At 40.3% G+C, this 18,064-nt stretch overlaps 1 long non-coding RNA gene across 1 annotated transcript; it reads left to right on the top strand.

Moving 5' to 3' along the window:
- The first annotated feature begins 3,239 nt into the window (after positions 1-3,239).
- LOC114563965 (uncharacterized) lies at positions 3,240-9,679 on the top strand. Its single transcript, XR_003693708.1, has 3 exons — positions 3,240-3,296; positions 3,838-3,950; positions 9,594-9,679. It is a non-coding gene; the product is annotated as an uncharacterized LOC114563965 (long non-coding RNA).
- The last annotated feature ends 8,385 nt before the right edge of the window (positions 9,680-18,064 follow it).

The following is an 18,064-nucleotide window of genomic DNA, read 5'->3' as shown; positions in this document are numbered from 1 at the left end:
ATGTTACCCCAAGAAGCTTTATTTCATGTACCTGCTCAACAGCAACATTATTTAGTACTAAATCCAACCTGGGCCTTGTTTTAAGTGAACATTTAGTTCCAAATAAAATACTTTTAGTCTTGCCTATATTCAGGACAAGTTTATTATCAATTACCCAATTAGATACCATCTGCAACTCATTGTTGAGAGCTGCAGAAATGTTTTCTAAAGCTGATGCCGGCATATAAAGTGTTACATCATCCGCATACAGTTGAAGATATATGATAAAAATTACAGACTTCTACATGCTTTGTAAGTGGGAAAACCTGCAAAATCGGCAGTGTATCAAATACTTGTTCTCCCCACTGTAATATATTATTATTATTATTATTATTATTAGAATTTTTGGAAGTGAAACATGATGACAGCTGCTTCTCTTTCCTTCATTCAGCTGACCGTTTGTCCAGCAGGGGGCGCTAGAGCCGCACAAGTTGATCTCACCCTCTACATACAGGAGGAGAAAGGAACCGCTGCAGGCAACAAATGTTACGGTTCGAGTCCACGTTGGTGGTTGGTTTAACAATAGTCTCGCTTTGTCAGACCCTCCTCCAAAGCACGCTGGAGGAAGGTCAGGCTAGTCCACACAGCATTCCTGGATGGATGGAAAACATGCTCTGGTTTATTGGCATTTCATTAAACCAATCACAATCATCTTGGGCGGTGCTAAGCTCCGGACGGAGCCACGGTGCCTCTTCTAAATAGTCTCAGGAAGAAACTTGTTTTGGTGGAACATGTCCACCAAATCCACCGTAGGTTAGAACGCCAGTACAGAGACAGAGGAAGGGGACGCACATCCGGACGAAAAGAGTGAAATCAGGCGGATTTTCCGTCAACAACGGAGCAATCCTGGAAATGGATATAGACTAGTTAACAACAAGTTTTTATTTAATAATCTCAAATGTATTTATCCAGTGAACTTGTTTAATATAATATCTAAATGACAGTAAGACTAATATCTGTACTATGAGTCTAAAGATGTACTTTATGTTGAAGAACAAAACCGTTATGTCCATGTGTAATCTGTAAATATAAAACGGATCTGAACAGAACAAAAAAAAACTGCGGTCACGTCAAAGTTCTTGTGTCAGAGAGACATGTGAATGCAGCTATGCACAGATACTGTGTGTGTGTATTTCCTAATTTTTACAATCAGGAATAAACATCTTTATTTTATTAGCTTTGTTTAACTTTAATATAATTTTATAAGGTTTATCTGAAGGGTTTCATTACACTGATTCCCAAACGACTGAATGCCTAAATCAGAGTCAACTTTTTAAGTTAAGTGGGATTTTTCATCTAACAGTAACAAATGTATTAGTGTGTGCACCTTTCTTAGTGGTTTGTGCTGCTGCCACTTCCTGTGTTAAATGATGGCTCAACACAAACACAGACAGTGTTCCTAACCATAGGTTCAGCTCAGTTTGTCAAGATGGCTGCAGATACTCTTGCTGCTCCACGTTTGAGCTTCAATGTGAGATATAACAGAAATGTCAAACAGAACAGCGGAGAGGAAGAGGAGAATCAGCTGAAGATCTTAGAGGAGGAAGAGCATTACGTTAATGTTGGGCCACAAAGAGCCAGTAAGTCTGAAATGATGATTGTTGTAAAGGGGAAGTTCATCTCAGTTTCTGTGAGGCTTTATTTAAACTATATATTGAGTGTTAATTCACAATTAATCAATCTACCATTAGTTACCATTCATTGTGAGTGTTTATCAGGTGTCTTGGTGATGTAATCTGGTGCCTCGTGAGTCATTATTCTTATCGCTGAAACTTCCAACAAACAGTAAAACATGTTCTGGATGTATTTTGTCTCTGTAGGACCATGCAGCCCTGCAGCCAGCAACAGAAGGAGCTTCAGAGCTACTGCAGTGACTCTGGGAGGGTTTTATCTTCTGCTATTGGCTGGACTCTTCATTCGCTGTGAGTAATTATGTTTTTAATGCAAACGGTCTTAAAGTAAAAATATAAAATACATTTTCAGTGCTTATGCAAATACGTTTTTTTTTTATTTGAGGACAATGCACATTTAATGAACATTAAATGTGCATTGTCCTCAAATAAAAAATATATTCACATTTGACTCCCCTTCCTCTTTCTCATGCAGGCTCATTAGAAAATACCGCCCCCATCTAAGTATCTCCACCCACAGCTTAACCACTAACTATCCTTTTCATAAGCCAATCACAGCAGACTCTTTTTTTTGGGAAGGGTTTTAAAGTGCCAGGCGCTAAAACTGAGCTTGTTTTGGTTCTTTTTCACACTTGATAGTGTCATGATTGTGGTTTTCAGTTGTAGTTTGTCTTGTTTTATTTTTTTAATTCATTCATAGTCAAAGTGATATTTCATTGTGCGCAGGATGATAATTATTTCTGTCTTTAGTTTAAAGCAGAATGAATCAGTGTTGTTGGTCTGTTTCTTATTTTGTTGTGGTTTTCACCAGATATTTTTGAGTCTTTTTGCATTTTTATAGTTTAGAATTTATAAAAAGATTTTTTTAATTATTATTATTACCTTTCTCTATGTAACTGTACTTATTTATGTTGCTTGCTGCTGCAACACCAGAGAATGTGTAGTAGTATCAATCAATAAAGCCTTAAACCTTATCTTATATTTCAGACACTTTGCTGCAGACCAGATACGACCAACTGAGCAGCAACTACAGCCAGATCCAGAGGAAAGTTTCTGGTAAGAAAGGTTTTAAATCACCATAAACACACAGGATCAAACTTCACACTGTCGATTAAGCATAAATAATCTCAAACTGTCTTACTTTTATCTATTGCTGTTTATTTCAAGACACATCTGTCAAAATCAGTCAGTTACAGGATGAAGTAAAGCAGCTGAAGTGTAGAATTAAAGGTGAGAAAATTTAAAATCAGTAAACACCTGTATTATACACATTTACATCATAGAACTTGATTGTGTATTTACCGTTGATTAAACAGTTTTCATGTTAAACTGTTTTCCTGATGATGTGAATATTTCTGTTAGAGACGGTCACTTACTAATGAGATGTAAAACCTGAGTGAAAAGTATTTAGAGAGTAAACATCCTGACAGGGAAACATGACAAAGATCTTTAAATAGTGAAACTACATTTGTTTGACTTTAAGTGAAGCTGTGTCCTGACAGATGGAAGAGATCTGGATGCAGTTGTTACTTTAAATCTGAGGAGAGGAACTATTGGATTGGAAGCAAAGATGACTGTGAGCAGAGAGGAGCACATCTAGTCGTCATAAACAATGATGAGGAACAGGTGAGTGTGTTTGTTTCTGAGTGATCGTAGAGAAAAAGAAATTCAATGGAAATATCTAAATATAAAATATAATATATCACAATTTTAAATGTTTGAAAAAACCCTTGAAATGAGTGTCTTATGAGCACTAACGGTGCAGTTCCTCACGCATTCTCTGTTTCTCTGCTGATTATAAATGTCTTTCTTCCCTTTCCTCCGTTACTAATGCGTGTGTCCTGTCATGCTGTTGAGTCCAGTCCTCAGTGTGTGGTGGACCGAGGGATCCCTCTTGTGTTTGTTGAGGCTGATTGTCAAAGTGACAAAAACTAAAACTACAGTCTAACTGTTTGTCAAGATGTTCCATGTTGTTTGTTTGGTTCTATTGAAACTATGGTTGGTTATTTGTGTATGATTAGTGTTTCTGATTCATGCATCATGGGGGAATTTTTTTCTTGCAATATATTTTCTCTTTCCTTCAGATGTAGTCACAAGATGGCGTCACTACAACAGAAATGCTGAACTGTGAACAGCTAAATGATTGTTGTCTCTTGTCAACTTCTAGAAGTTTGTCCGTGAGCTGAGTAAGGATGGAGAGTCCTGGATTGGTCTACGGTATGGACAGAGACAAGGAGAATGGAAATGGGAATGGGTCGACCGATCACCGCTGACACTAACGTGAGGCATTTTAAAGGTTTTTCTTTTCATCACAATTCCATCAGTCACTGTTTGTCAAAGAAGTGTTTTAAATAGAAAGATGCTGAGTTAAAGCTGCTTTTTCCAATAAGTGTTTGAGAGAGAGAGATTTTAGATTTTTATAAAACCTTTATTTTAAAAACTAGAAACACCAAACCAAAAAATTTTTTTTTCCATCACAATAAATAGGGCCACAGAAAATATGCACCTAAAAAAAAACAGGTAATTCACACGACAAACAATCACATCCCTACCTAAACATTCTGTCACATATTAAATCATCTCCTACTACAGAACATAATGCATCTTTATAGCACCACTGTTTCAGAAACTCATCAATGTTATTCATTTCCTTATAAAACCTTAAATCAACCCAAACTCTGGCTTTCACTAAAGAGATGAAAACAGGAAGTGCTTCCTGTCCTGTCCTGTCCTGTCCTCCACTTTATTCTTCCTGCTACTGTAGATGGACAATTTATCCTCTCCTACAATCAGATTTAGTAGCTGCCATTTAGAGGCATCAGCTTTTTTAAAGCCGGCTCATAAAATGAAAGCAACCTTAGACCACTTCTCACCAAACCGTATAAAAACCTTCTCCAGCTCATCAAACAGCTCCCAGAGTCTCTGGCATTCATAAGAACTGTGAAAAACTGTCTCTACTTCGCCACAGAATGGACAACCACTTAAAACTGTTGGGTTGATCACAGAAATCAAAGCATTTACAGCAAGGGCGCAATGTAAAATCTTCCACTGTAAATCCCCAGTCCTTTTGTTCAGAGATTTATAAAAAGAACCCTCCATGCTGGATTCACACCACTGTCCACTCTTAAGTCCAGTTTATCTCTGTTCAGGAATTTTACACAACCTTTCCTTTGACAGTATACAAGTCCACATACTTAGTCCATCATATTTAAAAAATCCCCAGTAAATCCATCCAGTTTAGGAGTAAAACTCCAGAAAAGGATCACTCCCATCCTGTGGTTCCACGCCAACACAGTAGTCCTGGAGCATTTTACATTCCACCTCCGTCAGTCGCTCATTCCATTTTTCTAAAACCTTCTTCGTCTGTCGACTAGACCTCTGCCACAGAAGAGACGCCACAGTCGATGTATCTGTCAGCCCAGGCCCTGCTACATCCACGATTCCCCTCAGGTTGACAGCTCCTGTGGTGCACATCATGTTGGCGAGGCCGGCCTCGGGCTGTCCGGTACATCCATCCTAGCCCCATTTATGAGGGGCTCTTCTAATAACCAGTGCAGAGAGCACGTATGCTCAAGTTGGTTCCGCTTAAATAAACTCCACACCTTGAAAAGTGACTGATAGAAAGGAGACAATACATGCAGGTTAAAAAACCTAAAATCCATCAGAAACAGTGCAGTGTCCAAACCCAGACCAGCTGTCTCCCTTAATAAGCTACTTGTCACATCCCTCCAAAATACCCCTCTCTCCAATCTTTTGGACCTGTGAGATATTTCTGTACAAACTGTACTCTGAAAGTTGCCACTCTACTTTCTATGTGTACCAGACCTTGACCACCACTTTGGTAAAAATAAAACACTGACATACCCAATGTAGCGTGTCCCAAAATAAATCCACTAAAATTGCTTGTACCTTTTGAATGAGCCCTTTTGGGGGTTCCATACAGGCCAACCAATGCCACAGATTATTAATAATTAATGCTCTGCCTCTAAATTACAGTTGTGGTTTCAGCCATTTCCACTCATTCAGTCTTCCTTCTACTTTCTCTACCACTCCCTCTCAGTTTTTTGACTATAGTCTCATTCCCAACGTACGCACCAAGATATTTAAGACCATCCTTTTTCCACACCAATCCTCCTTGAAGACCTGGCAGACCCCTCTTCCAACTCCCAACTGCCAGTGCTTCACTTTTTCCCAATTGACCTTTGCAGCTGATATTATTCCAAAATCTTTGACAATATTGTCAAATTTCTTTTATATCTTCCTGATTTTTTACAATAACAATGACATTGTCCGCATAAACTGACAATATATGTCTTTTGTTAATACCATTTAAAGGCAACCCTTCAATGCTAGCCCTGACCTTACATAAAATGGGTTCTAGAAAGCGAGTACAACATGCCTGAGAGATGACAGCCCTGCCTCACCCCCCTATGCACCTTAAAAGGGGCACTCAGACCACCATTGATTTTCAACACACTCTCAATTACCTGGTAGAAAACCTTGATCATAGCCATAAGACACGGGCTGAGGCCAAAACTCTCCAGAGGTTTCCAGAGATAGTGGTGCTCAACCCGGTCAAAAGCCTTTTCCTGGTCCAATGAAATAAGACCAGTTTCAATACCCAAAGAACTAGAGATGTCCAAAATATCTCTAATCAAGGACACAGTGTCCAGGGTGGACCTACCAGGCACACAGTATGTCTGGTCTTCATGGATCACCATCTCCAGCACATCTCTCAGTCTGTTGGCCATTACCTTGGACAGGATTTTATAGTCTGTACAGAGAAGAGACAAAGGATGCCAGTTTCTGATCTCTTGTAGATCCCCTTTCTTTAGTAAGAGAGTTATTACTGCTATTAAAAACCGTTAAAAGATCTTCACCCAAGTCCCTCCAGAACTCCATGTAAAACTCCACTGGAATTCCATTAATGCCCGGGGCCTCCCCCCCTCCGTGTGACATTGAGAGTGTATTGTTGACAGCTGTTTTATCTCTGCCGTCCCACAATCCCAACAATGCCTCAGAGAGTTAAAATCTTGTTTTCTGGTCCTAAAAATTCCCCAGAAAAACCTGAAAAATCCCTTAAAATTATCATCACTCAACAGTGTTGTGTTAAAATGCCAAAAAACACTTTTAGGTTTTATGTTTGTAATTAACACATTGCACATTACCAGGGAACGATCAGTAAAACCCACAAGAACCATCCTGCACTTTGACTCCGAGCTCCTCGCGGATGACTGAGCTTCTCACCCTATCTCTAAGGGAGACGCCAGCCACCCTCCTGAGGAAACCCATTTTGGCCCCTTGTACCATGGATCTCATTCCTTCGATTATGACCCAGCCTTCATGACCATAGGTGAGGGTAGGAACCAAAACTGACCGGTAGATTGAGAGCTTTGCCTTCTGGCTCAGCTCTCTTTTCGTCACAACGGTGCAAAAAATTTAATGTAATACCGCACCCGCTGAGCCGATTCTCCGACCAATCTCCCGCGCCATTGTCCCCTCACCCGCAAAAAAAACCCCAAGGTACTTGAACTCCTTCACTTGGGGTAAGGACTCATTCCCTTCCTGGAGTAGGCATTCCATTGGTTTCCTGCTGAGAACCATGGCCTCAGATTTAGAGGTGCTGATCCTCATCTCAGCTGCTTCACACTCGGCTGCGAACCGACCCAGTGAGTGCTGAAGGTCGCAGGCCGATGATGCCATCAGGACCACATCATCTGTAAAGAGAAAGCGATGAGATCCCCAGCCCACCAAACTACAACCCCTCCCCACCCCGACTACGCCTCGATATCCTGTCCCATATCCTATAAATATTACAAACAGGATTGGTGACAAAGTGCAGCCCTGGCGGAGGCCAACCCTCACCTGAAACGAGTCTGACTTACTGCCGAGAACCCGGACACAGCTCTCACTTTGGTCGTACAGAGATTGGATGGCCCTGAGAAGAGACCCCCTCACCCCATACTCCCGCAGCACCTCCCATAGGAATCTCCCGGGGGACCCGGTCATACTCCTTCTCCAAATCCACGAAACACACGTAGACAGGATGGGCATACTCCAAGGCTCCCTCCAGGATCCTTGCAAGAGTGAAGAGCTGGTCCGTTGTTACACGACCAGCACGGAATCCACATTGTTCCTCTTCAATCTGAGGTTTGACTATCGGCCGAACCCTCCTTTCCAGCACCTTGGAGCAGACTTTACCAGGGAGGCTGAGAAGTGTGATACCCCTGTAATGGGCACACACCCTCTGGTCCCCCTTTTTAAAAAGGGGAACCACCACCCCAGTCTGCCACTCCTTTGGCACTGTCCCAGACTTCCACGCAATGTTGAAGAGGCGTGTCAACCAGGACAGCCCCTCCACACCCAGAGCCTTGAGCATTTCTGGACAGATCTCAACAATCCCCGGGGCTTTGCCACTGTGGAGTTGTTTCCGCCTTTGCCTCTTTCACGGCAGAGGCTGCAGCCCTTCGGGCCCTTCGGTACCCTGCAACTGCCTCCGGTGTCCTCTGGGATAACATATCCCGGAAAGACTCCTTCTTCAGTCTGACCACCGTTGTCCACCACACAGCTCCTCGCCACACCTTCAGCAATGGAAACTGTGAACATTGTCCACTCGGGTTCAATGCCCCCAGCCTCCACAGGGATGCACGAAAAGCTCCGCTGGAGGTGTGAGTTGAAAGTCTGTCGGACAGGGGCCTCCTCCAGACCTTCCCAATTTATCCGCATTACCCGTTTGGGCTTACCAGGTTTGTCCAGAGTCTTCCCCCACCCCCTGACCCAACTCACCACCAGATGGTGATCGGTTGACAGCTCTGCCCCTCTCTTCACCCGAGTGTCCAAAACACACGGCCTCAGATCAGATGAAACGATTACAAAATCGATCATTGACCTTCGGCCTAGGGTGCTCTGGTACCAGGTACACTTATGAGCATCCCTATGTTCGAACATGGTGTTCGTTATAGACAATCCATGACTAGCACAGAAGTCCAACAACAAACAACCACTCTGGTTTAGATCAGGGAGGCCGTTCCTCCCAATCACGCCTCTCCAGTTGTCTCCATCATCGCCCACGTGCACGTTGAAGTCCCCCAGCAGAACAATGGAGTCCCCCACTGGGGCCCCATGCAGGACTCCAGTCAAGGTCTCCAAGAAGGCCAAATACTCTGAGTTCTTGTTTGGTGCATATGCACAAACAACAGTCAGAATTTTCCCCCCCACAACCCGCAGGCGTAGGGAGGCGACCCTCTCGTCCACCGGGGTAAACTCCAACGTAGCGGCGTTCAGCCGGGGGCTTGTGAGTAGTGAAATGCTGACTAGTAGACCTTTTAAATAAACATGAGCATCAGTCCCATGGATGATGTGTGAAGATGAAGCTGGAGAGACGGGGACCAGAGTCAGCTTTGAAACCACCAACAGAGGAGCTCCCTGTAAACATTATAAATGTATAGTGAAGTCTTAAACCATAAATATTTAATATCTGTTAAACTTTCACATATCTGAAAAGCTTCTGTAGTTTAATGTGTGACTGAATCAAAATGTGTAGTCTATAGGACCGGCTGCTGGGCTTTTAAAAACAGACACTAGCTGCAGAAAACAAAGAAAGGGCACCATCATGGTTAGATATCAGAACACCTGTGATTTGGGGATAATTCCCGTCAGTGAAAACCTTCAATGACTGAAAACAGAGATGTGGGAGTACTGGACAAGGGTTTATTCTGTCACTGGCAGCCGTTAAAGATTATATTGATATACAAAGCTCAATCTTAAATGAGTTATTGAAATAAGTGTTTTAATAACAGATATAAATATGTTGTATGTGAAATTCAAAAGTTTACTTTTAATGAATACCAATCAGGAGTTTCAGCCCTGTTTAATAAAAGGACGTTTTATTAAACATTAACATTAAATGTATTTTTCTGACAGGTTCTGGGCATCAGGACTGCCTCATGATTACGGTAACTTTACTGCTGCAACATGCTGCGATCGACAAGGAAAATGGACACAAAGACAAAAAGGAAGATATGGCCCTAAGAAGTGGATCTGTGAGAAATAGATTCTCTGAACTCTGTGATGACAGAGGGGTGTGTAGTGTTGGGATCAGCTTTGTCAAATCAGACTAATTAACATTTTGCTCAGTAGTTTATTCTGTGTTGCTAAATAACCTGGATTACATAGATATCGTCCCTCTGCCCTTCATAGTGCACAATCTGGTTAGAAGTCATGAGCCCTTACTCTGTAGTCCTACAGGATTATAATAGTACAAGCTAATAAAAAGATGGAATTGCAGGTTGTCAGCTTTTAGAACATTTTACACACCACCCAAAATAAAACGCCTCCCTACCAGCTGGTATTCTTGTATTTGTATCTTATTCCATTGTAACCTGTTCTTATTTATTTTTTCATCTCATTCATGAAAGTTTTTAACTTCTCTCTAATGTTTGATGTGAAGTGTTTTGAATTGCCTTGTTGCTGAAATGTGCTATAGAAATAAAGTTGCTTTGCCCTACAACCTGCAGCCTGTCAGTCAGTCACCAGGGCATAGAGAGACTTTTAGCGTCAATAACAAACACCAGAGACCCCTGACCAAGTGTCTATATTTGACGCCATGGGAGTGAGAATGTGTTGTTATATTATATTGCAGCGAACGCCGTCTGCGTGGCATTTTGAAACGTGGAACCACACTTGGGACGGCTTTATTGGCATTAACGTGACTCGAACTTGACTTGAACAAGCTGCAGAGGCAACGTAGTTTGCTCCATCTGCTCTGCAGCTGTGTGTGTGTGTGTGTGTGTGTGTGTGTGTTTGTGTGTGTGTGTCAGACCTGAGAGGAATGGCACGATTGATAATATGTGAATTGGGTTAAGTGGCCATCAAGGCGCCAAGTCCTAGACCGTGTCCACAGTAGTGACAGGATCAGAGAAAACTAAAAACTGTCACTCACAGATAAATTATCTTCTTATTTAATGTGGACAAAACACGAACATGTTTCAGCTAGAAGCCTTCATCAGTGTTCAGGATTTCTTACTAAATAGGACGGTTACTAAAATAATTAATGCAAGAAGCATGAAACACGTTTTACTTAATGTTACCTCCGTGAGGGCCAGCACTCAAACACACTCCTCTCTCGCTGATTGGCTGTCAGCTCCGCTGGGGAAATGTCAGCACATACTGCATGGATTCCATCCAAGAAAACTGTCCATATCACGTTAAAGAGAAGCCATTGTTGTCGTGGTAACTTTTAACAGTACATTGCTTCAGGGTGCGAACTACGGGGGAGCTAGAGGGAGCTCGGCTCCCCTTAATAAGACATGGGCTCCCAATTTCAATTTTGTGTAATTTGATCATCGTGGATTATTCTGTGTAAAATTGCAAAAATATCATTCATTCATGCATGACTGCGATTTAAACCTAATTCACTTCAATAAAGATAAATATACTATATACTATACTATATGCTATACTATACATGCTGGTTTTGTCATGAGCATCAAGGCGTTGCAGCACTGCGGTGCAAATTCAGCTCATGTTTCGTACATGATAACTCAAAGAATAGAAACGTTGGAGGCCATTAATCGGCGCGCAAAGTCCTTGAAATCCATTCTGCAGTTAGCATCATATAGCTATGGCAAATAGAAAACAAGGCAGTTTAATTGATTTTGGTTTTACTAAGAAATTGTGTAGCGATGACGTTAATAGCACGTCCTCTCTGGCTGAAGATGGTGGTGTTAACAGCTTGTGAGAGGCCGGTCACGATCCTAACCCGTCTCGCTCCTCTCTCCCGTTAAACTGCAACAGCCAGCAGTGGAGAGACTGGAAGAGCCCATATACATGACTGTTTGTTAACCCTCGTGTCATCTTTAACCCTTGAGAGAGATTATTTATTGGTTGATGGAATAGCTGACAGTATGATGCCTTTGCATCTTGAGCAAAGTCACACTTGGCCATTGGCTGCATCCTTTCAGAATAGATACAAGTAACAGCTGCATGTTTTTCACTTCACCTTTTCACATTTTAATAGCAAAGTTCTTGTTGTTTATTTTCAGGCTGGAGGCAATTCGAGGTGCAACTCCCAATACACTTTTCTTTGCAGAGTAAAGTTGAAGCTCAAACATGTCCCCTGCAGGGAGATCACAAACTAAAACGTAAGTGTTGCTAAGTGTTGCTCCTCCAAAAGGCCTCAGTAACAGTAACTACTAACTGCACACACTGTGGACACACAGCACTCTGTTCAAATGCTTACATGCTGCTGGCAAAACAGTGAAGGATGGAAGCTTGGGGTGTCGCTTAGGTCTAATTTAAACGAGGAATTATGGTATTCTTTGGTAGCCTGAGTAACTTTAACTGTTGTTCATGTGAAATGTCAAAGGCAGCCTGATGCTTTGTTTATAGACTACAATAGTGTAAATCCTGTATAGTGCATACACTTGTAGCTGTTATGTATTATTTGTAAGTCATTGTAAGTCACAAGAGCACGCCCAGTGACACCCTGGCCCACCTGCTTTACTGACTACACATCCAGGTTTTATTTGTTTATTTGTTTATTTAAAAGGATCCCCATTAGCCGCCGCCGAGACGACAGCTAGTCTTCCTGGGGTCCAAACAATACATACAAAACGTATATGTGAATAATTGCAATCACAATTACTCACACAAATATCATATATTAATACACATAAAAGAACAAGAAAAAATAACAATACAAAAAGTACTGATTAGAATAATAGTAAAATAATACAAAACAACATAGCACGTTATACAACAACTCTCAGCCAATCAGACAATATTATGATGTTGAAAACAAATATAGTCTTAGTCTTTTTTTTTAAACCAGTTTTTCCCTTGATATCCCGAACCCCAACTGGAAGATTGTTCCAAAACACAATTGACCTATAAAACACGGTCCTCTTCATAGAGTCAGATTTAGGTAGGGGTAAAGAAATCTGTCGACTATTCGCCCCTCTTGTGTAATGTGAGTGCATATCTGAATAGTAAATTATATTGTCATAAAGAAATTTTGGAATCCGAGTGTTAATAATTCTATGAAAATATCCTAACATATTAGCAGATAGTCTGTGCTTGACCACCAGCCAAGCAAGACGTTCTTGCATCTCTGCAACACAAGTTCTCAAGGAACAACCAAGGACCAGTCTAGCAGCCTTATTTTGAGCCACTTGTAATTTTTTTAAATGACTGCATGATGCAGCAGACCATACAACAGAACAATAATCCAAATGACACAAAACCAATGTACAAACAACACGACTAAACAACCGTGAATTTAAAAATTGTGCACATTTACGCATTACTGCAACAGCTCTGCCCATTTTAGCAACAACTTTGTTGATGTGATCAGACCATGACAATGTAGAATCGAGCCAAAGTCCAAGAAGCTTCACCTTTTTCACTTGCTGTACATTTTGACCATTAACTTGTATATTAATTTTAGGATTGTCAGATAATCTATACTTAGAACCAAATATTATACTCATAGTTTTTGAAATATTTAGTACAAGCTTATTTGTTTTGATCCAATTATACAATTTGCTAATTTCACAAGACAGAACCTGATTAAGCTCTGAACATGTAGGGGCTGCATAATAAAGAGTAGAATCATCAGCAAACATAGTCAATGATGCCTTACTGAGTATATACGGCATATCATTTTTGAAAATTGAAAATAACAAAGGTCCGAGGCAACTTCCTTGAGGAACACCACAATCCAGGGACTTGCTACAAGATAATGCACCATTAAAATAAACTCTTTGCGACCTCTCCGACAAATAGCTCTTAAACCACTTGATTGTTGAGGAAGTAAAACCATAACTAATAAGTTTAGAAATCAAAATGTCATGGTCAATCACATCGAAGGCAGCACTAAAGTCCAGTAGTAGTGTACCCACCAGCATTGAGTTATCAATTGATGTAAGCCAGCTATCCGACATTTGTGTCATTGCAGTGCAGGTGGAATGACCATACCTATAAGCATGCTGAAACATAGTGGTCAAATCATTATTAGTAAAGTAATCTTGCACTTGCTCAAATACAATCTTTTCCAATAATTTACTTAGAATAGGCAAAATACTAATAGGCCTACTATTTGGGCCACAAAAAGTTGATTTTGTGTCCTTGGGTAAAGGGATTATCTTACCCTCCTTCCAAAGTTTTGGACACACACCGCTAACCAGACATCTGTTAAAAATGTGACACATTGGTTTAGAGATATGTCCAGCTGCTAATTTCAACAGCCGACTATCCAAGTTGTCTGTACCAACAGTCCCTCCAACAGTCAAAGATCTCAACATTTCCACCTGCACAACATTAACCTGATGAAATTGAAATGAAAAACTACACAGTTTATCTTTCATAATACACCTTTCAATTAGCTCATTTGAGTTGGAATCAACAGTGTATTTCATTGTCTCTCTAAAATTAGAAACCTTATTAACAAAATAATCATTAAAATAATTTGCAATCTGTATTGGCTTAGTCAAATAAACTCCATTCAATTCAACAAAAGAAGTACAAGTAGATTTTTTTCCCATGATTTCATTAAGTACATTCCACATTCTCTTACTATCTGTACCACTGTCTTCAATTCTCTTCTGAAAATATTTTTTCTTTTTCACTCTATTCTCCTTGGTCACCTGATTCCTTAAAATACAATAACATTTTCTGTCCTCCAGGGAGTTAGAAAGAACCGCAACCTTTTTAGCCTCTTCCCTTTGAGCCATTATGCTCTTTAACTCAGTATCAACCCAAGGAGCACTTTTGGCTTTAACTGTAAATTTCTTTAATGGGGCATGATTGTTAACAACTTTCATAAAACAATCCATAAATAAATTAAGGGATATATCCACATCCTCAATATCACTTATCAAATTCCATTTAATATTATCCAATTCATTTAAAAAACACTCCTCATTAAATACCCTATAAGATCTTTTCATAATAATTTTAGGACAGGCTCTAGGTAGCTTAGTTCTCCTGGAGACAGCAATACAGTTGTGATCACTAAAGCCAACTGTCACAGAAATAGGTGTTGAGCACATATCAGGATTATTAGTGTAAATATGATCAATACATTTTGATATTAAAGATCCTGTATTGTTACTAGAAACTCTTGTTGGTTGATCCATTAATTGAGATAACCCAAAGGTGTGAGTGAGTCAGACATGATCTACCACCTCATCCAGGTGAGGTGAGCTGCAGAGTAGAGGGTGACACAGGAATCAATTGTCGCTCCCATCCCATCCCGAGCCCACGTAAATACTCCCATCATGTCCTGATAACCTGAAAGTTATCAGACTCTGTTGCCCTCCTTTAGCATTTTTGGTTCAAAAATCACGGTCAAATCACTGAGGTTGCCTCTGAAATTTAGGCTGCACTATACATGTATTACCTACAGACCTAGGTAACATGCATTACCTGCAGGCCTACACTAAACATGCATTGCCTGCAGGCATACATTATACATACATTACCTGCAGGTAGGGATGTAACGATTTCCGGTGTAATGGTAAACCACAGTAAAAATGTTGACGGTAACAATTACCCTTTTCATTTAAAATATCCTTATTATCGCAGTGGATTACCACGGTGTGGAAACCCTGTGTTTAATTATTCCCAGCTTCATCCGAGGCTCCTGAAGTTGGCCTGCAGGTCTGCAGGTAATGCATGTTACCTAGGCCTGCAGGTCTTTCTCCTGTCTGAGCACACTGCGACAGAGTGTAGCAGCTGTTTAACAGACATATTTCTTTTTAATTCTTTCCCGTTTTCGGACTTGTTGAAGTGATGTGGGTAGCCCAGAACTTAAGTTAAAACTATTCTGTAGCTTGCTAAACTGTCTTGGGTTTTACTGCCTCGCTATCTTCAATAAGTGTTCTGTTACGATGTGGAATTATCCCGTGTTATGATGTGACTTTTATTTGGAGATAGAGAGAGAGAGAGAGAGAGAGAGAGAGAGAGAGATTATCGCCTTGATAATATTGCTGTTGCTGTGTTTCTTATTGCATAGCTGATAGATGTGCAGATTGTTTAATATTACTTGTGCAGCCACATGTTGATATTCAGGTTATGTTAGGGCATTTGCTAGCAACGTGCAATCGCCAGTAAACGGACTAGCCTGTGGAGCCACATGCTTAGCTATTAATGGTGTATTACACTGTTTAGTCAGTTATGGATATGTGTGCTGTAATACAGTACAGGCCAAAAGTTTGGACACACCTTCTCATTCAATGTGTTTCTTTATTTTCATGACTATTTACATTGTAGATTCTCACTGAAGGCATCAAAACTATGAATGAACACATATGGAATTATGTACTTAACAAAAAAGGGTGAAATAACTGAAAACATGTCTTATATTTTAGATTCTTCAAAGTAGCCACCCTTTGCTTTTCTTGATAACTCTGCAAACCCTTGGTGTTCTCTCAATCACTACGTTTACATGCAGCTAATAACCCGTTCAAAACCGGAATATTAGCAATAACCCGGTCGCGCACAGCCATGTAAAAAAAACCCGAATATGCTCATATTCGGGTTTTTAAAAACCCGAATATGCTACCTGGGTTACCCCTTTTCTAACCCAAAATTTTGGTCATGTAAACGCGTATCGGCATATCCCCATCAAAAGGAACATTGAATTGTGTTCTGCGCATGTTCTATTCACAAGGAATCTTGGTCTTTTGAGTAGAGGAACTTCTTGTATGCGCCAGAAATCATAGTTATAATAATAATTATATACTATAATAATATAGTTATATATATATATGTCAATGCAGAAAACCTGCGTGCAGTATACCGGAAGTAAACAAGAAGTAGAGGTAAACATGGCGAGACGCAGTACAGCACCACACTTTTGGAGCGAGGAGGAAACCAGTTTCTTTATTAGTGTGGTGAAAACCAGGAATATCTCTTTTGTTGACGGCAGAAAATACCGAGATAGTGAGATTTATAAGAAGGTGACCGAGAAGTTATTGCGTCCGTACGTCCAGACGCTAACCGTGCGTCACCGTTTACATCAGGATATCGCCAATTGATTACAGATTCCATGTATACAGGAGTAACTCTCTCTGCTCACGCATGTAAACGGGTTATTCCGAATGTTTCAGAAACCCGAATAGTGACCATAACCCGAAAATTGACAGCTTGTAAACGTAGTCAATGAGCTTCATGAGGTACTCAGCCGAAATGGTTTTCACTTCACAGGTGTGCTTTGTCAGGGTTAATTAGTGGAAGTTTTTCCCTTATTAATAAAAAAGCATGTGTTCATTCATAGTTTTGATGCCTTCAGTGAGAATCTACAATGTAAATAGTCATGAAAATAAAAAGGAAACACATTGAATGTAGATGTGGCTTATTCTCAGTTTTGTGTTACTGAGCATTAAGCAATATGTTGCATTTATGTTCATTATTACAGAGAATGAATGTAATTCTTAGTATTGTTTCTTGTTATATTCTGGTGGCTATAACATTTAGTTTTGGTAAATAATGTTCATAGTAAGTCAGATGCTTATTAATGTGCATTATTATTTTCTTATATTTCAGAACCACATCCAACTTCACATGTAACATCAACTTCCTGTTGGAGCTGTAAATAAATCTGCCTGGATCTCAGAGTCAGACCTCTCTGGTTCAGGTTCTTACCCCCTACAGTGGGCTGGTGTTTCAGCAGCCAGTTTGCAACAGTTTCTACAAGCCTATTGCCTATATTTTTGTAATTTAATGAACACTGTTACACTTTTTGAAACTATTTCAGCTTGTGTAGGCCTATCAACTTTGTGGAGTGGTCAGGTAAGAATCACCTGCTGCTGAACGTGGATAAGACCAGAGAGATGGTGACTGACTTCAGGAGGAAGGGAACGGCTCCGCAGCCCCTTTGCATTCTGGGTGGAGATGTGGACATGGTTGAGGAGTACAGATACCTGGGTGTCAACATCGACAACAGGCTGAACTGGAAAATCAACAGCATTGCTGTTTACAAGAAGGGGATGAGCGGCATGTACATTAACTTTATCTATATCTGTTGAATCAGTTGTACATTTTATTTCCAAATTGTATATATTTTAAATATTGCTCGTGTAGTATTTAATTATTATTTAATGTATATTGTTTCCTATTATTTAATGTATACTCTGTATGTGTGCTGTGTGTCTGATATTTTTGCTGCTGCAACACCTTTATTTCCCATTTTTTTGGGATCAATAAAAAAAATCTATCAGTGCTTTCTGAACATATTGAACACACTTTTAAAAATACTGTGATAATTCCGAAAACCATAATAATTTTGGTCACTATAACCGTGAGGTTACATTTTTATACCGTTACATCCCTACCTGCAGGTCTAGGTATCATACATTACCTGCAGGCCTACACTATACATGCATTACCTGCAG

This window comes from Perca flavescens, chromosome 2 (assembly GCF_004354835.1).
Source record: "Perca flavescens isolate YP-PL-M2 chromosome 2, PFLA_1.0, whole genome shotgun sequence".
Taxonomy (NCBI): Eukaryota; Metazoa; Chordata; class Actinopteri; order Perciformes; family Percidae; genus Perca; species Perca flavescens.
Note: the sequence above shows the minus strand (reverse complement) of the source record. Positions and strands in the feature narration are given on the sequence as shown.